General features: G+C 38.4%; 2 long non-coding RNA genes across 2 annotated transcripts; both read left to right on the top strand.

Annotated features, from left to right (window-relative positions):
- The first annotated feature begins 3,952 nt into the window (after nucleotides 1-3,952).
- Nucleotides 3,953-4,664, top strand: LOC122039636. Its single transcript, XR_006128288.1, has 4 exons — nucleotides 3,953-3,970; nucleotides 4,116-4,176; nucleotides 4,257-4,329; nucleotides 4,607-4,664. It is a non-coding gene; the product is annotated as an uncharacterized LOC122039636 (long non-coding RNA).
- Nucleotides 4,665-11,807: 7,143 nt separating this feature from the next.
- On the top strand, nucleotides 11,808-12,519 carry LOC122039635. The gene is made up of 4 exons (XR_006128287.1): nucleotides 11,808-11,825; nucleotides 11,971-12,031; nucleotides 12,112-12,184; nucleotides 12,462-12,519. It is a non-coding gene; the product is annotated as an uncharacterized LOC122039635 (long non-coding RNA).
- Nucleotides 12,520-20,305: the final 7,786 nt, after the last annotated feature.

Below are 20,305 nucleotides of genomic sequence, written 5' to 3'. Positions count from 1 at the left end.
AAATATTTACTTAGAAATAAGAATCATATTTGTCAAATATATACATTTATAAGTTAAGTGTAGTTGTTCGATTAATTTATATTGTAAATAACATGGTGTGTGGTGTCACACACAGAAGATCATGTTATCAGTTCTTTATAAATCATAAATAGTTTCTCACGAGTAAGATGGAAAGGAACAAACCATTGGAATAGTCATAGTGTAATTGGGTATTAGTTTATCTTGACAGATAAATTACACTAGTACACTCTGAGTGTATTGAGCAGAACCATTTAAGATAAGTTCTTTTTATACTGACTTAATAAAAGAGCAAGACCTTAGTTATTATGGAAGTGTGTGCTCTTAATCGTAATATAATAACAAGCATATATATTTAGTATTTATTTCTTTGACCTATCAAAGGGTGAGATTTAGCTCGATAAATCAATAGGCCCAATAAGTTGGGAAATGATATTACTTATAGTGTGTGTAGTTGATTATAGAAGAAAACTGTGTCCTAGTAATCTAGGTTGATAATGCCCCCAAGAGGAGCTCATAAGGATTGTCATGTTAAACCCTGCAGGTGGACTTAGTCCGACACGATAATAAGGTTGAGTGGTACTACTCTTGGACTAAAATATTAATTAAAGTGAGTTGTCAGTAACTCAATTAATTAGTGAGCATCCAACATCTTAAACACAGGAAGATTAACACACTCATGATAAGAAGGAGCCCAAAATGTAATTTGGGATTAGTGCGGTAGTTCAATAATAATTTTTTAGTGGAATGAATTATTATTGATGAAATTAAGTTGGGTGTTCGGGGCGAACAAGGGAACCTTAATTTCATCGGGAGACCAAAACCAATTCCTCCTCTCGGTCCCTATCGTAACCTCTTATTAATAAAGTATTATACCCACCTATAACCACCTTTATACCCATCCTAAGGTGGCCGGCCAAGAAAGCTTGGAACCCAAGCTTGGGTCGGCCAAGCAAATAGGATGAGCCAAGTTGTGTGGCCGGCCCTAGCTTGATTCCAAGCTTGGTGTGGTCGTCCACATTAAATTAAAAAGGATTTTATTTTTTAAATCTTTCTTATGTGGATACTATGGTTTTAAAAGAGAGTTTAAAATTTAAATATTTCCTTTTATAACTTTCTACAAAAGATTAAGTTAAAGGTTTGATATCTTTCCTTATTTGTAGTTAAAAAGAAGATTTTAATTTTTTATAAAACTTTCCTTTTATGAAACCATCCTCATAATTTTAAAAGAGAGTTTTAAAATTAAATCTTTCCTTTTATAGTTTCTACAAAAGATTAAAAAAAGATTTAATGTCTTTCCTTATTTGTTGATTGAAAGGAAGATTTTAATTTTAGAGAAAATTTTCCTTTTTATAAATCATCCACATGTTTTAATAGAGAGATTTTAATTTATAAAAGTTTCCTTTTATAACCAACCATGAAGGGAAAAATTATTAAAGAAATTTTTATTTTAAAAATTTCTGGAAGCAAATAAGGAAGTTTAATTTTGTGTACAAAATTTTCCTTATTTGGAGCTCTTGAAGGTGGTCGGCCATATAAAGGGTTAAAGGAAATTTTAATTTCCTTATTAACCAAAGGAAAAGAATATAAGGGAATTTTATTAATAATTAAATTTCCTAATTTTCCAAGACCAAGGAATATAAAAGAGGGGGTAGAGGTACCTTCACCTTAAGAACTCTCTTCTATTTTTCCCCTCTCTTTTCTTCCTTGGTAGTGGCCAGCCATATGATCTCTCCATCTCCTCCTTTACTTCCTCCTTAGTGGCCGAACCTCATCAACCTCTAGGAGCTTGTTTTGGTGGTCGGATCTAGCTTGGAGAAGAAGAAGAGAAAGGAGGTTTTGTTTCCTAGTTTTCCTTGGTGCTTGGTTGGTGGCCGGGACTTATAATCTCTTGGAGAAGCTTGCTTGGCCGAATCTTGGAAGAAGGAAGAAGGGCTTGGGTGGTTCTCATCTCGATAGATCGTCGCCCACACGACGTCCGAGATAAGAAGAGGAATACGATAGAAGATCAAGAAGTTGTTGTTTACAAAGAAAAGGTATAACTAGTATTTTCTATTCTGCATCATACTAGTTTTCTTTGTATAGATTTGAAATACCAAACACAAGAGGCTAGAGATTCTAGATATTCGGATTTATTTCGAATTTGTGTTTCTTTTATTTTTCGATCTTGTGATTTGATTGTTCCTTTTGATTAAACCTAGAGTTATATAAGGAAATTAAATATTGAATTTCGTTAAGAGGCTTTGTCGAGGCAGTGATGGATGTTCCCATACCCAAGAAGGCCAAGTGTCTCGCCTTGTTTGACCTGGGAGTTGATTTATGAAATAAATATTTAATTGAATTTATAACATAGGTGGATTTGGATCTATAATGTTAAGTATCGTTTATGATCCAAGTCTAAACCTTTAAGAACAGATAAGTTAAATTTGGAATCAATAATGTTAAGTTTCGTTTGCGATTCCGAATTTAATTTCTAAAGAACACAATAGGTTGTTAGGAAAGGTTCAGGACTTATACAAAATTTTTATACAAGGGAACCGGTATGATCTTCCTAGGACCAACTAACAATTGGTATCATAGCTAGGGTTTGCCTCTGTGTGTTTTGTTTTCAGTTTAATTATGCACATGTCATACATAATTTAGGTAGAATAATAGTAGGATGTGCTAACTTTGTGGTTGCAGGCTCCAACTATTATGGCTTATAGATATTGTGTGTGATTGGACCCTTGGACATGTCAAGGGCATTTTATTGTTTGTGCATGATTGTAATATTAAATACAGCAGGAGTGTTGGGATTTTCGAGCAGCAAAAACTGCTTTTTGCGTTGCGGAAACCCCAAAGTCCCATGCCACCAGATCCGTGTGAAGATAAAATTTTACATGTAAGTTCGTGTACAAGTTTCTCTAATCCTAGATTTACCTTAGATCTACATGGAAGAAAGATATACCTTTGTAGCGAAGCCCTTCGTTTATCCCGCTCATCCAAGGTTCGCCGGATCTCAAGGGTGCCAAGTGAACACCCCTCTATGTGTATCCACACGAACAAAAGGTGGAGAAGAAACCTTAGAGTGTGCTAGCACCCTTGAAGGTTTTGGCCAAGGTGGAGGAGAGGGAGAGAAGAAGAAAGAAAGGAGGAAGAAGATGCCTTGAATGAGTTTACACAATTGTAACTCATGGAATAAAGTGGCCATGTAAAATACCGGAAAAATGACGATTTTTAATAAGGGGATTTTCCGGAATTTTTGGACATTTTTCGGGAATTTTTCGGAGCTCGTATGGACAAGTTAACGGGGACAAAAACAGGGTCCGGGAAAGCCCTGTTTAGGTTACCCTGTTTTAATGAGGAAAAGAAATATTTTCTTTTCCTTTTTCTTTTTCTTTTTCTTTTTCTCTATATTTTTCTTTATTTCCTCTCCATTTCTTCCCCTCGCGCACCCGATGCCTTTCTTCCCCGTGCCCTCACCCGCGCCTCTCTTCTCCCTCATTCTCGACCCCGGCGCCGAAAAGCCCTAACCGCTCGGCTGCGGTTTCCTTCTCTTCTCTTTTCTCCCGACGCCGATCCCACCTCTTCTCCTTCCTCTCGGCGCCGACCACCTATTCCTCTTCTTCCCGAGGCCGATCGATTTCCTCTCCTCTGCCCGACGCCAACTCGAGCCATTCTTCATCGAGCGACCGCCGACCGAGCCTGCTTCCATCTCTTTGCGGACACCAGGGGCCGTCGGAAATCGAGCATCTGAACCCTAGGTCTGGTTCCTGGGCGCCGGCCGAAGATTTCCTTCCTCCTCCGGCCGTGCGAGCACAAGGGATGCAGATCCCTTGCCGACAGCCGATTTCCCTTCATCTTCCGGCCACTGCTTTGCACTCCTCAGCCTTGTTGCCGGTCACCGTGTTGTTCCTCTGTGCTGTGCCCTAGATTTTCTTGTTCTGCCGGATTCAAACCAGACAGTGGTGAGGTGAGCAGCTTGTCTTTGTTGTTCCTATGTATTAGATCACTGATTGTAGTACTCTTCCGAGTTGAGGTTGGGTTACAGATTCAATCAGTAGCACTTGAACCTCTTGGATTACGGCAAGTGCTGATTTTTGGGTATTTTGATTTAGGGATCAGTTATCAGCGGCTGAGGGAAAACGATTGGCACTATTGTAGGTACGGCAGATTTGGGTATGTACTGTTCGTATCATATGTCATGCTAGTTGGATCATTTTTAGCTTCGGACAACATTGATTTTGAGTGATCCACAGTTCCGATGATCCCGCTTCGGCGGTGACGCCCTCGGGCCGTATCCCACCAGCGGTCACTTGATTGTGAATTGAGGTAAGGAGTATGTAATTGGTTTTGGATGTAGATCAAAATAAATTTGGATTATTTGATTGGTTGATATATGTGTCGAATTAGGACTAAATCGGGTAAGATGCTATGATTAACCATGTTTATTACAAGTCCTAATTCGAATGGATTAGAAACGATTGAGGAGTTAAATGATTCAATTAGGGTTTATAATTGGATCTGAGTTTATATTAGCTTCTTGAGGATTTGATTTAGCTAATTTATTTATATGTATTTAGCTAAATTTGGATACCATGTGTTACAGGACTTTGATTCGAGACGGTGTCTCGACGAGGATTTATTCGGATACGATCTTTCTTATTGGAGGCGGGTACTTTGACTTATGTCTTTTGATATGCATAATAAAGTGTTTAACATATAGCAATGATTGTGTTATCCTTTTGATTCGGTTGGTCACTACATGATCTGTTACATGTTGTTTGTTTATTTATTATGCACTGCATGTTATTATTGACCTGACCATACATGCTTTCGGTAGTGACCCAACCATGTGATACATCATGTTCAGGACCTAGGGTTTATATGATACCCTATCTGTTTGTGTACCTTCCATCTGATACATTGATTTGTGGTACACCTTTTATTTATGTATGGATCTTGCTATGCTATTCATGAGATTGCCATGCTTAGTATCATGCATCATGTTTGCATGCTGTGCGATTGTCGGCTTCACTTTGGTTGAGCCCATCGCCAGTTACATGTACTGCACACACCACCCATGGATTAGTTGTATATCTGGCTGGTGTGTGGCGGTTCTGTTGTTTGGCTCCGTTGGTCTGAGGACTCAGCGTGGTAGCCGGCAGTCAGTTCCGCTCTGTTTGGCTCCGTTGGCATTTAGGGTAGCAGCGTGGTAGCCGGCAGATGGTGGACTCTGTTTGGCTCCGTTGGTCAGGAGACTCAGCGTGGTAGCCGGCAGAGATTTCCTCCCCGTCGTCGTGTACCGGGAGATGAGAGCATTGAGCTCCCCCATTTATGATTTGGGGCCAGAGGACAGGAGTACTCCGACAGCATTCCGTCCACTCAGTCACTGTCAGGAGCAGTGATGTCCGAGTGCACGGTCACCATATGCATTTATTGCATTTTATTGTTGTGATTGCTGCACTTATATACTGCATTTGTATGGATGCATTTGATTGACATGCATACAGGATTATGATTTCTTCGGTCTGACGACTTGTTACCTTTGTACCTTGATCCCGGTTAGTACAGTTATCTCCTGATTTCGTTTCAGTTGCATTTATTCCTTCTCGTATTCAGGAGACTGTACGCATGATTAGTGTTGTCTGTTATTTATTTTATTATGCATATCAGTTGTACCTGCTGAGTGTTGGACTCACCCCGCCTCCATTGTTGATATTTTCAGGTTGAGGCTGTCCAGAGCAGTTCCAGTCACTGGCCCCCCCATATGCACGTAGAGCTAGTTCTCTACTAGTTCGTTATTGGTTTTATTTTGGCCTTTTTCTATATCAGACTTTGTTTTAGTATTGTCTTTGGATTTTTCCTATAGATATTGTATGGATTGACACCTTTTTATGGATTTTTGATATGGTATTGGATTTCATTCTACTACGTACCTGCCTGGACGGCAGAAGAGGTGAGTTCGTTGGAATTGAGCTTTACGAGTGTAGTGGAGTAGGGTGGATTTTGAGTCAGAGTCCTATTGTTATTGATTACTATTATTAACTGCGTGGTTGTGACAGCCAGAGACTGAATATCTTTATAAACTGCGTGGTGTTTGTTTTTATTTATTGTTATCATTCCAGCTGCCTGTGGCTGATGTATATGTGATATGTAGAAAGTTTCATATTGTCCGTCGTACAGGGGAGATGCTGCCGAAATTTCTTCGGACAGAGACTCCTTTGGGGCGTGACAATTTAGTGGTATCAGAGCGAGTATACGATACTTGCTATGTGTTCTGGATTTTTGAGAGCTTAAGTTTTACGATCTTTGTTTTCGTATTTAGGATAGTTGATATAACCTGATACCAATTGATATGGTATCAGAGCGCCAAAGTTTGGCGATATTTAGTTGATTTCCGTGTGTTGGATTTTCGGGATTTATCTGATACCAATTCATTGGTATCAGAGCAGGTTGTGATACTTGCTTTTGGTATTTTGGATATTTTTATACTAGCCCTAGTTGCGAGACATATTGGTGTGGGCAGTTATTTTCGGTTGCACGGATTTGTCCGTTTCGATTATGTTATGGACTTCAGTTTTGGATTTATATGGATTTCCGATGTTTGTTTTTCTCGTACGGAATTCCGAGGTCATTTTGGGGACTGGACAGCGATGGAACATCTCCAGACGGCATATTGGTATGATGTTTAGTTTTATAGTTTATGATAGGTATTAGCATTCTTTATGTAGTACCTGTTTGGTTGTAGTAGCACATATTACATGTGATGGATTAGCCATTGAGCATGATTGACCTTAATAGAGATAAAAGATTATAATCTATGGTGATTTTTCTTATCATACCATCAGTAGTGTTAGCTTCTGTTACTACTAGTAGGAAATGGAGGCACATACCAGCCTCTGCTATTGATAACTGGGTAGTGGATGATACCTACATATTTATGTTGTTTTAGCCAGTGAAGGTTTTATACTCATATCTTTTGGATATTAGGATACCCGATATGATAAAAAATTGTTCATTAGGGGAGTTACCATGTTTGATCATTGTTGAGAATGGTTTGAGGTTGAGGGATATTGTGAGATCAGATATTGTGATATGTTGATTTCTAATGATTTATTGGAGTAAATGTTATGTGGTCGTCTGATGATCTATTATTAGATATTGGTTTTGATGATCTATTAGTAGATGACTATTTTGATGATTTATATTGGGTTGTCGTTGATGGTGACATAGTGAGTGTCATGTTGATATTCACAGGTTTGATGATTATGGTTGGTGATCAGATTATAAATTTGGTGCTGAAGAGTTTACGGTTGAATGTGCCTATGAGATTTTAATAAATCTGGTTGGTTATGGATAGTTAGCAGGATGATAAAAAAAAAAAAATTGATATATGCTTCCTCTGATATTGGACTGTGGATAAATAATGATTTGATGTTTTGAATGCTAACTTGCCCTCATGTGGAGTAGAGACTTATTCATCTGATATTATGTGGGCTGATGTTTTTGAGGATGAAAATGAGAGTGTCTTGATGTTCTTAAATTTTGACTTTTTCTTTTGGGTCGTACATATTTATACATATGATATTATGTGGTTGGATATACCTTAGTTGCTTGTGGAGGATTAAGGTATTCTTGATTAGTTAGTAAATGAATGATTTAATTTTGTTGATTGATCAGTAGAGGATTGCCATACTCTATTTTTAGAGGTTCGAACATTTAGGTTATTTGTGTTTAGTTATGTATCTAGAGCACCTTTGAGTACATGTTTTGTACTGACGTGAAAATGACTGATTTAGCCATATATCATTATCGGCTTGGATAGGTTATAAAGGATCGATGTATCCTATTCTATGAAGATTTTGACCGTGGATTGTATATACCTGGTGGGTTAACTTAGAGGGTGTTTGGGATATGTGACCCCGCTGATGTAAGGAAGTGTAGAGCTAATTGCTTAACACTTATGGGATACAATTGTTACTAGTGTATACTGGAAGAGTACATTTGGATTTATGATGATAAAATTTTTCCCATTTGATATAGTCTTGGGTAGTGTATAACATTGACTGGCAATATTATACCATGGTGTGTATATCTTTCTTGTCCAATACTAGTTCCTTTGAACCTATAGCAGGGTTGTTACTGGATGATTAGGCTGTTTTATTTAGGGTTGCTTTTGATTGGTGTATTCATGCTTGATTCATATGCATGAATTTTGTTTAGATATACCGTAACCCATGAGTGTTGGTAGCTTAAGGTTGGTCTCTTTGATTGAGCTGGTATGCTGATTTTGCATGTCTATGTTGGATGTATATTATGATTGTTATGTGTTGTAGGAGTCCTGTGGTAGACTGTCCATTTGCAAGTAGTATATGTATCCATGTTCTGATATGATTTGAAGGTTCCTTGTGGATCATAGATATGTAGTTCGGTGTATGTATCTGGAGGTATTATTGAAAATAGCTTGTTGATTAAATCCGACATGTAGAATAAGTACATTGGTGGTGTTTTGATGGAGGCATTTTGTCGATTTAATCTGAGTTGTGATATGTACATATGTGTTTGGTGTAGTATCTGAGGTATCTTTTTGATTTTGTTTGATATGTGAGTGCACCTGGGTTTAGTATGCTTTATTGGAAGTATATGTTGGTTATACTCTTGGCATAGGTGAAGATAGGTCATGTGAGTGTTGTTTGAGGTGTATTGTTGATTTTACCTACATTGATTTTGCACACGTGTTCGGTATGTATTGTTGGAGGTATCATACTGAATATACCTGAGTTGTGGGTATGTTTGGTGTATAATAATTGGAGGTTTTTGTTGATCATACATATGTTGTGTGAGCATGTGTGCTAGATGTATTATTGGTAGCAGTATGATGATTCTACTTATACTGAATGCAGAATGTGGAGTGACTGCATTATGTCATTTGTTGAATTAACCCATCAACTAATTTTCCTATCAGTGGATGACCCACTAGGATACTGATAGAGTTGATGATGAATTTGATTAGTTACTAGGTTGTTATATCCTAGGATAACCACAGCGAATTGTGGTAGAGAGATCTTGTACAGTCTCTAGCTGGATAGTTAGGTGCCTTGGGGTACTTGGATATTGTTTTGTGGTGGAGCGTTACTCCCACATATCACGGATTGCTGGTAGCGGAGCATTGCTCCTATATTTATTGCAGATACATATTTCAGATTATTTGTGGTGGAGCGTTGCTCCCACATGTTGAGGATTTCTTGTGATGGAGCGTTGCTCTCACTCTGGAGGATTTATTCTTTGGTGATATATGTTATTGATGATCAGATTTTTTTCGATTTATTATTGGAGATCCTATGGATAGGAATGTCTGTGATACGTACATTATGTGTCTCAGTTTTTGCCATAGAGGCTTACAGTGCCTTAGATGTTTTCAGGGACTCGATGATCCTGGTATGTCGAGGATGTTTGGATGGGTTTCCATTATCTTTGTGGACGATGTTGTGATCTATTACGGATCCGAGGTGAGTTACGTACACTACCTTTGCATAGATCTAGAGATGATTCGACGAGAACATCTATATGTGATTATCAGTAGTGCTGGTTTGGATTGTTTTATGTGAGATGTTTGAGCCACACGGTCACCAATAGAAGTATACCGTGGTTCCACATGAGATCGAGATTGTTACCGTCGGGAGTAGACGGAGTCAATAGAAGAGGCTTGTAACCTCCTTTGTTTGGCCGATATTTCCGGAGATACGTTGAGGGTTTCTCACGGATTGCTATGTCACTTACACGCCTGACCATGAAAGGCGTGAAGTTTATTTAGACTGAGGATTTCAAGATCAGCTTCTAGGAGCTGAAGCGAAGACTAGTGTCGGCTTCGATTTTTGGTTTTTACTTTCTAGAGAGGACGGATTTGTCCTCTACACCGACACGTTTCTACAGGGTATGGGTGCTGTTCTGTTGCAGCACGGTTGAGTATTCTTATATACTTCTTGATAGTTGGGGGAGCCTGAGAAGAAAATACTCAGTTCATGATCCGGAGTTGACTGCTATTATTTTTGCCTGAAGATTTGGCGGCAATACCTGTATGATATTACATTGAGATTCTCACTGACCATCGGAGTCTCAAATATCTGTTTCACTCAGAAGGAACTTAATCTTCGACCGAGGAGATAGATGGAGTTCCTGAAGGATTATGATTGTACCATTAGCTATCACCTGGGAAAAGCTAATGTGGTTGTCGATGCACTTAGCCAGAAGTCCAGAGGGATTTTAGCTTGCCACCGAGTTGTGGTCACAGATTTGATTCAGGGTTTATTCGAGTTAGACCTTGAGGAGCAGGGATAGACTGAGCAGGGTATTCTTATTGCCATAGATGCTCAGTCGTCGATCAGGACGAGAATCCGTGAGGCCCAGTTGTTGGGACCTTATAGAGCTCAACATGAGGCAGAGTTGATCCGTATTATCAGACGGAGGATGTTAGAGGCATAAGGCTGCCAGTAGAGTTATGCTGACCGGAGTCGGAGACTCTTAGAGTTCTCCATTTGTGACCATGTATTTCTGCGAGTTTCACCCATGAAAGGGGTGAAGAGATTTGGCCTCAGTGGTAAGCTAGAACCGCGTTACATTGGTCCTTTCGAGATCTTGGAGAGGATCGGAGCGGTAGTTTACCATCTGACACTACCACCGTTCCGGACAGGTGTTCAAGACATATTTTGTGTATCTATGCTGAGAAGATACATAGTAGACCCAGCTCACGTGTTGGCTGATATTCCAGTTCCAGTTCAGCCTGACATTTCTTATGAGGAGGTTCCGGTACGGATTTTGGATCGGAAAGAGTGTAAGTTGTGGAACAAGACTATCCGGCTGGTTAAAGTCGGATGACAGCATCATTCAGACGAGGAGGCTACTTGGGAGCTCGAGGATACTATCCGAGCTCGATATCCCCATCTTTTCACTTGAGGTATGTGAGTTTATTTACCGTTCAGCATTTATTATTATTATCTGTTATTAGTACTTGCTGATGGTAGATACTGAAATTTGGGGACCAAATTTTTATTAGTGGGGGAGAATGTAAAATACCGGAAAAATGACGATTCTTAATAAGGGGATTTTCTGGAATTTTTGGACATTTTTCGGGAATTTTTCGGAGCTCGTATGGACAAGTTAACGGGGACAAAAACAGGGTCCGGGAAAGCCCTGTTTAGGTTACCCTGTTTTAATGAGGAAAAGATTTATTTTCTTTTCCTTTTCCTTTTCTTTTTCTTTTTCTTTATATTTTTCTTTATTTCCTCTCCGTTTCTTCCCCTCGCGCACCCGATGCCTTTCTTCCCCGTGCCCTCACCCGCGCCTCTCTTCTCCCTCATTCTCGACCCCGGCGCCGAAAAGCCCTAACCGCTCGGCTGCGGTTTCCTTCTCTTCTCTTTTCTCCCGACGCCGATCCCACCTCTTCTCCTTCCTCTCGGCGCCGACCACCTATTCCTCTTCTTCCCGAGGCCGATCGATTTCCTCTCCTCTGCCCGACGCCAACTCGAGCCATTCTTCATCGAGCGACCGCCGACCGAGCCTGCTTCCATCTCTTTGCGGACACCAGGGGCCGTCGGAAATCGAGCATCTGAACCCTAGGTCTGGTTCCTGGGCGCCGGCCGAAGATTTCCTTCCTCCTCCGGCCGTGCGAGCACAAGGGATGCAGATCCCTTGCCGACAGCCGATTTCCCTTCATCTTCCGGCCACTGCTTTGCACTCCTCAGCCTTGTTGCCGGTCACCGTGTTGTTCCTCTGTGCTGTGCCCTAGATTTTCTTGTTCTGCCGGATTCAAACCAGACAGTGGTGAGGTGAGCAGCTTGTCTTTGTTGTTCCTATGTATTAGATCACTGATTGTAGTACTCTTCCGAGTTGAGGTTGGGTTACAGATTCAATCAGTAGCACTTGAACCTCTTGGATTACGGCAAGTGCTGATTTTTGGGTATTTTGATTTAGGGATCAGTTATCAGCGGCTGAGGGAAAACGATTGGCACTATTGTAGGTACGGCAGATTTGGGTATGTACTGTTCGTATCATATGTCATGCTAGTTGGATCATTTTTAGCTTCGGACAACATTGATTTTGAGTGATCCACAGTTCCGATGATCCCGCTTCGGCGGTGACGCCCTCGGGCCGTATCCCACCAGCGGTCACTTGATTGTGAATTGAGGTAAGGAGTATGTAATCGGTTTTGGATGTAGATCAAAATAAATTTGGATTATTTGATTGGTTGATATATGTGTCGAATTAGGACTAAATCGGGTAAGATGCTATGATTAACCATGTTTATTACAAGTCCTAATTCGAATGGATTAGAAACGATTGAGGAGTTAAATGATTCAATTAGGGTTTATAATTGGATCTGAGTTTATATTAGCTTCTTGAGGATTTGATTTAGCTAATTTATTTATATGTATTTAGCTAAATTTGGATACCATGTGTTACAGGACTTTGATTCGAGACGGTGTCTCGACGAGGATTTATTCGGATACGATCTTTCTTATTGGAGGCGGGTACTTTGACTTATGTCTTTTGATATGCATAATAAAGTGTTTAACATATAGCAATGATTGTGTTATCCTTTTGATTCGGTTGGTCACTACATGATCTGTTACATGTTGTTTGTTTATTTATTATGCACTGCATGTTATTATTGACCTGACCATACATGCTTTCGGTAGTGACCCAACCATGTGATACATCATGTTCAGGACCTAGGGTTTATATGATACCCTATCTGTTTGTGTACCTTCCATCTGATACATTGATTTGTGGTACACCTTTTATTTATGTATGGATCTTGCTATGCTATTCATGAGATTGCCATGCTTAGTATCATGCATCATGTTTGCATGCTGTGCGATTATCGGCTCCACTATGGTTGAGCCCATCGCCAGTTACATGTACTGCACACACCACCCATGGATTAGTTGTATATCTGGCTGGTGTGTGGCGGTTCTGCTGTTTGGCTCCGTTGGTCAGGTGACTCAGCGTGGTAGCCGGTAGTCAGTTCCGCTCTGTTTGGCTCCGTTGGAATTTAGTGTAGCAACGTGGTAGCCGGCAGATGGTGGACTCTGTTTGGCTCCGTTGGTCAAGAGACTCAGCGTGGTAGCCGGCAGAGATATCCTCCCCGTCATTGTGTACCGGGAGATGAGAGCATTGAGCTCCCCCATTTATGATTTGGGGCCAGAGGACAGGAGTACTCCGACAGCATACCGTCCACTCAGTCACTGTCAGGAGCAGTGATGTCCGAGTGCACGGTCACCATATGCATTTATTGCATTTTATTGTTGTGATTGCTGCACTTATATGCTGCATTTGTATGGATGCATTTGATTGACATGCATACAGGATTATGATTTCTTCGGTCTGATGACCTGTTACATTTGTACCTTGATTCCGGTTAGTACAGTTATCTCCTGATTTCGTTCCAGTTCCATTTATTCCTTCTCGTATTCAGGAGACTGTACGCATGATTAGTGTTGTATGTTATTTGTTTTATTATGCATATCAGTTGTACTTGCTTCACCCCGCCTCCATTGTTGATATTTTCAGGTTGAGGCTGTCCGGAGCAGTTCCAGTCGCTGGCCCCCCATATGCACGTAGAGCTAGTTCTCTACTAGTTCGTTATTGGTTTTATTTTGGCCTTTTTCTATATCAGACTTTGTTTTAGTATTGTCTTTGGATTTTTCCTATAGATATTGTATGGATTGACACCTTTTTATGGATTTTTGATATGGTATTGGATTTCATTCTACTACGTACCTGCCTGGACGGCAGAAGAGGTGAGTTCGTTGGATTTGAGCTTTACGAGTGTAGTGGAGTAGGGTGGATTTTGAGTCAGAGTCCTATTGTTATTGATTACTATTATTAACTGCGTGGTTGTGACAGCCAGAGGCTGAATATCTTTATAAACTGCGTGGTGTTTGTTTTTATTTATTGTTATCATTCCAGCCGCCTGTGGCTGATGTATATGTGATATGTAGAAAGTTTCATATTGTCCGCCGTACAGGGGAGATGCTGCCAAAATTTCTTCGGACAAAGACTCCTCTGGGGCGTGACAGGCCAGCCACCTTAGAAACAGGTTATATACCTCCATGTAATATCAAGAGTCACAACTCTTGATCTCCCTTATGAGGTGTCATACACATAAGCCAACCTTGATGATGTGGAACATCATCATTGGCTCACTTAATGCCAACTCACAAATGAGGTGGCAATGGTCAAGTCGAACTTGACCTTTCATCTTCCCTCTCAAGTCAAGTGAAACTTGACCACTTAATTTGATTCAAATCAATTTAATATAATGAATCTCTATTCATTGATTAAATTGATTCAATGAAACATAATCTAAATTAGATCCATTGAACACATGAATCAAATCGAGTTCAACTCAATTAGTTTAATTTTGATTACTCTTAATCCATTTTGGTTCATCATATGAACCTATTCTCCATCTAATTGCCCTTTGTGTGTGACCCTATAGGTTCTTGTAACGTTGGCAATGTTCCTAAACCCATTTAGAAGCATAAGTAATGAGCGGTATCTAGCAACTCATCATTACTACCCAAGTTACAAGAATGTTGAGATCCAACATCGCCTTGTGACTTCTAAGTGTGACTCTTCACAATATATGACAAGTGTCCTTCTATCCTTGACATCTAGATTGATCAATGTGAGGCATAGACCGTGTCATCCTCTAATCAATCTAAATCTTGAACTCCAAGTAGACTCACTCTAATCAAATGAGCTCAATATCTCATATTGACTTACTTGGGCATAGTCATGCACTTAGTGGTCTCACTCTATCAAGAATAACGATGTCACTCCCGTTATATAGGAGGGATAGATCCCATCTACATCACTCACATCCCTCCGCATAATTTGTTACATACCCAGTAATCGCCTTTATAGTCCACCCAATTACGGGTGATGTTTGACGAAGCCAAAGTATGCAACTCCTTATGTAGGGAACCATGGTGACTTCAGGTCCAAGGACTAATAGTCATACTAATAGCCACATGAGAAAGTATATAACACTCATATAATGATCCATGATACTTTCTCATAGCGGGTCATTCAGTATACATTCTCCAATGCATACCCATGTGTCAACTTGATATCTCTATATCCATGACTTGTGAGATCAAGTCATCGAGTTGATCTACATGCTAGTCTTGTCGCATTAACATTGTCCTTGAATGTTAATACTTGACTAGAAATGATTAAGAGTAGTGTTCTCTATATCATCTCACTATCGATTCAACCAATCGATGATATAGATAAGAACCTTCTACTCAAGGACATTATTATACTTAGTTATTTGGCACCAATACAAGTAAGTATAATAACCAAAAAGAAATGCCTTTATATACATAGGAATATGATACAATGAGTCCATACAACAATCATCATATGATTGGCCCTAGGGCTCTAACTAACAAGGAGCTATATTAGTTATTAGGATTTTATATTTTTGTTTCGATCTAGATTACATGTACATTCCTTTGGGGAATATAGGATCGATATATGTAAAATTCTATTTTTGTCGCGGATCGTATCCTTGCGAGGCGTGATACTATTTGTGGACCAGAGGCGCAGCGGAAAAGGAAGCAAGATAGATGCGACGACTAGACCCAATTGCGGTGGCTAAAGATGACAGCAGCTAGGGTTGGCAGCACATGGAGGACAGTGATGGAAAAGGCCATAATATTTGAAAAATTAATTTCTATATTTATTACTTTTATTTACTGTGATGTGTGTGATGCTTGCATAGTTAAAATTCCTCACCTTAAATAACTAAGTGGGAGAGGGATTAGCAAATAAATTCCACGATCTCCATTACTGGTTTGTAAGTGATGCGATAAACTTACGTGTTGGCTCTGAGTGCCTCTCTCCCCATCGGATGAGTTTATTTGCAGATCACTATATCAAACTTCCTTTATGGATGGTTACAAGAAATTAATTAGGAGCGTCTGATCTTCCCCATCGGAAGGGGCACAATCTTATTTAATGGACTAAGTATCAAGTAATGGTATACACTTAGGCACATTTAATAGTATCCTCCCCATCGGAGTCACTGCTATTATTTGTGTGACCGAAGAAAAACCAACTATTAATTTGTCATAAAGATAGGTTGACCAGATAATAAATATAAAACCCTCTCTTACAAATGTTTGGATTTGTATACATCCACACTATCGTGGCATACAGAATTCACGATGTATGCACTACAAGAAATTTAGGATTCAACCACACCTAATAGACAACGATTTTTTGAAAAACTGTTGTCTTTTTTTCATTTAACAACAGTTTTATTGAAAACTGTTGTTGTTGGCCGTGTTTTTTTTTAAAAAGACAACAATTTTTAAAAAATCGTTGTCTTTGACATACATAAGACAACGGTTTTTTAAAATTATTGTCTATGAGTCATCTTTATTTGGCATATGACAACAGTTTTAATCAACCGTTGTCTATTAGCATTGCTTACATATTAATGTGCATATTTTGGTGTCTAAAACTACAGTGTTGTCTTTAAAAATTATTTTTTAAAAAAATAGTCAAACATAGTTATTTGTCTATTTTCATGGATGATGTGAAATTTATATCCCTTAATGTTTATTTCTATGATAAAATTTATGGTCTATTTTAAGATGGATGGATTTATTCAAATAGTAAGGACAAATTTGCAATTTTGTACCAAACTAATGTTGCAAAACTCTTCGTGTTTCTGTGTTTCTATTTCTTTTTACCACATCGCACCGCCACCAAAAATCTGCGCCAACCCTAATCGCAATCTTCTACCCGACGGCGATCGCCATCTTCTCTCCTTCCAGTCCACGCCGGTCACAAGTTCGCCATCGCCGTGGCTCATTTTGTCCCGAGGTGCATTTTTCTTCTTCTAATCTGGTGGAGAATCATAGCTCCCGAACGCTTTTCTCTCTTCTTTGCGATTTTTTCGGAAGCATAAAAGTGTCTTGTTCTCTTTTAGTCAATTGTATATGATTTCCTTGAAACCACATTGCCAAAGAACACATCATCGAAGCATCATGAACCACATATCTTTCCTACAACCTACGTGCCATGTATTACACCTTTTTCCATCTAGAACTTTTTTCTTCTTCTTCATAAACCACCCTTCTACTATGTCTCTGTTTCAATTCAAGCTTTTTTTTCTTATAAATTTTATATTTTATACATAATTTGTAGTTTTCATTGATGCCCACAATGCTAACTTTTTGATGTTCTGACCTCTACACCATCATGCTTAGCTAGTTACTGATCTAATTACATAGCATTAGACAAACCAAGATTCTCATCTAATACTTCTTTGTCACCAATCCTTATTGGGATATGTTGTGTCCAAAATTTCATTAGCTGGGAAACAAATACTTCATGCTACAACTTCATCATGCTTAGGTAGCAGGAAATTTCATTCATCTGAGGGATGTTGGATGCTAAGAGTCTTCATTCTGCAGCACGCTAATGGCTGTTGGAAATTTCATATCTTTTCACCCGGGTCAAATCTGATAACAAAATACCATTTGGTCTCTCTTTGCGTTCCCTATCATTTCAAGCAGCCTTTTCAACAAGTGCTCTTTCTGCAGCACGCTCTCGAGCTTCAGCGATTGCTCGTTCAACAGCAAAACGCTCCGCCTTTAATCTAGCTTCTTTTAAAGCCTGGTTAGCTACTGATTTTTCTGCAGCTAGAACAGATGCCTTATCTGCCTTTTCTTGAGCATCCTTTAGTGCTCTTTGTCGAGCCTCAGCAGTAACTCTCTCCACAGCGATCCTTTCTGCCCTTTCTCGAGCTTTTGTATTTGCCCTTTCATGTACTTCATGAATTGCTCTTTCCACTTCAGCTCTGTCCTTCTCTCTTTCTCTTTATTTCTCCCTCTCTACAACTTCCTCTAATTTCCTTGTCAGATTTTATGATGATTTTCTTTCTTTTTCCATTCTTACACTTTCATTATGTTCTGTCTTCTTAAAGTTTGAAGTAAACTTTGAGGACCCAACGTTCTGTCCAAGATCATGCTGGAGTAACTTACAACTCTCTATATTATTCAATTGCTAATCGACAGAAATTTTGCCATGTTTTAGTCTTTTTTTATTCTAATGCTTTAATAGTTTCAGTGGCACTAGACAACCTCCTAGCTTGTAGAATAACCTCCTCTTATAGTTTCTCAATATGCTGAATATTAGAGGATTTCACCATATATTGAATGTTAATTATCAAATTGTTGTCTCAAGTTTCTCATAGTTGCTTGCAGACTAGCTTCCTGTTTCTTTATTCTTCAATGAAACAATAGTTGCCTCAAGTTTTTCAATATGCTTGCTTGCTTGCTTGACAAATTTTGATATGGCTTTGGTATTCATTAATAGTCCTCTATAATTCAATATCATTTGTATCTCAATGTATTTTGAAACATTTCCTCTAATATTGGGATTGCTTATTCTTTGCACTCGATTCAAACTATGATCTCCTTATTTATGCAGGTAAAAGTAGCAGTTCTATGGATTTTCTTAAGGTGAGGACATAAATTTAATGAGGAATATACTTTATAAGATGTTAACATCTAAATTGGTATCCTGTGCATTAGCTTGATGATGTAATAGATCTTGAGATTCCAATTGGAAGAAATAGACTTGTTTCTTTAAATGATGAAACTTAAATTAAAGATTAGAAAGTCAATTGATGTAACATGACACTCCACTTCTCTTTTTATGATTTAGCTCATGATCAATGTAAACTTAAAGTATTAATCCAAAGCCTATGGTAACTTTCTGGATTCATTTTTATTTAAGGCATTCTTTCCTATAATGGTCCCTTTTAGAATTTAATGTATGACTTACTCCTTAGCGTCATATGGAGTGTGTGGGAATCTTTGCATTAGATTGTACCTTTTAGAATTAATGATGCTTGATCACTGGGAAAAATAATGTTTGCATGGTTTATAATAGAAGCTTTGTATGCAGTGACATAGAATGAAAATTCTGTTTTAAGAGGTTACCATTTATGTTACATAGATAACGCTTTTTGCACTTCTGTTAGATGACTATATCAAATGATTTTTATGGTTATGTAACATTTATGCAGTGCAATTAGAATCATGCGTACAGTTTAGTTTCTAATTTGTAATATATATCTTTATTCAAATAGGTGTCCTCAAGAGTATTGGGAAGAATGCCGACAAGCTAAAAAAATGGAGAGACTTTAACAAATTAAGGAGCACTAGAAGCTGCAATCCCTCCTCTTCACCGACATCTAAGTAGAAAATATCGTGTTATATTGTTCTACCTTTGTTTTAATAGTGGTATCATTTTGTTGGTTGCTTATGAAATTTTGTTGGTTGCTTATGAAATTTCTTCAGAATGTTATAGATATTATTTTTGAATGTTAGAAAATTGTATATTAAATTTTATTTTGAAATTTAGTATTTTGAATGATTTATAATATGGAAAATTGTGTATTAATTTTTTTTATTTTTTATCTAAAAAAGACAACGATTTTTCATCGTTGTCGTAGATAGTTTAAAACTGTTGTTGAAGACCCTATTATTAAAGGTAGACGCTCAAAGACAACGGTGAAAAATTGTTGTCTTTGAAGGAAAAGATAACAATTTTTCACCGTTGTAAAAATATTGTCTTTACCTTCAAAGACAACGGTTAAAAACTGTTGTCTTTGGGTACCCCTTTTAACAACACGGCATTTAACAACAGTTCTAAAGGGGCTATGACAACGGTGAAAACCCGTTGTTGTTAGACTTTTTTCTTGTAGTGATGAGGTAATTTTATTTGTCAAGTTGACAAGAAAATAAAATTAATGGGTAAAACCCCTCTTACAAATGTTTGGATTTGTATACGGCCACATTATCGTGGCATACAAAATTCACGGTGTTTGAGGTAATTTTATTTGTCATAAAGAGAGGTTGACAAGATAATTAATGGGTAAAACTCTCCTCTTACAAATGTTTGAATTTGTATACGTCCACACTATCGTGGTATACAATATTCATGGTGTTTGAGGTGTTGGTGAATTTAAATGATATTGTTTGAGGAATCAATATTATTTTAAATTCAAAGTTTTGACCAAATATTTGATCAAAGACAAACCAACTATTAATTTTATTTGTCATAAAGTTAAGTTGATGAGATAATAAAATTAATGGATAAAATTTCCTCTTAAAGATTGAATTTGTATACATCCACACTAACGTGACAAACAAAATTCACGGGAATTTTGAGGTGTTGATCTTGACCAAATATTTTAGTGATTCTTAGGATTTCAAAT

This window comes from Zingiber officinale, chromosome 2A (genome assembly GCF_018446385.1).
Source record: "Zingiber officinale cultivar Zhangliang chromosome 2A, Zo_v1.1, whole genome shotgun sequence".
NCBI classification, from domain to species: domain Eukaryota; kingdom Viridiplantae; phylum Streptophyta; class Magnoliopsida; order Zingiberales; family Zingiberaceae; genus Zingiber; species Zingiber officinale.
The sequence above is the reverse complement of the archived record's forward strand: the minus strand, read 5'-3'. Positions and strand labels throughout refer to the sequence as shown.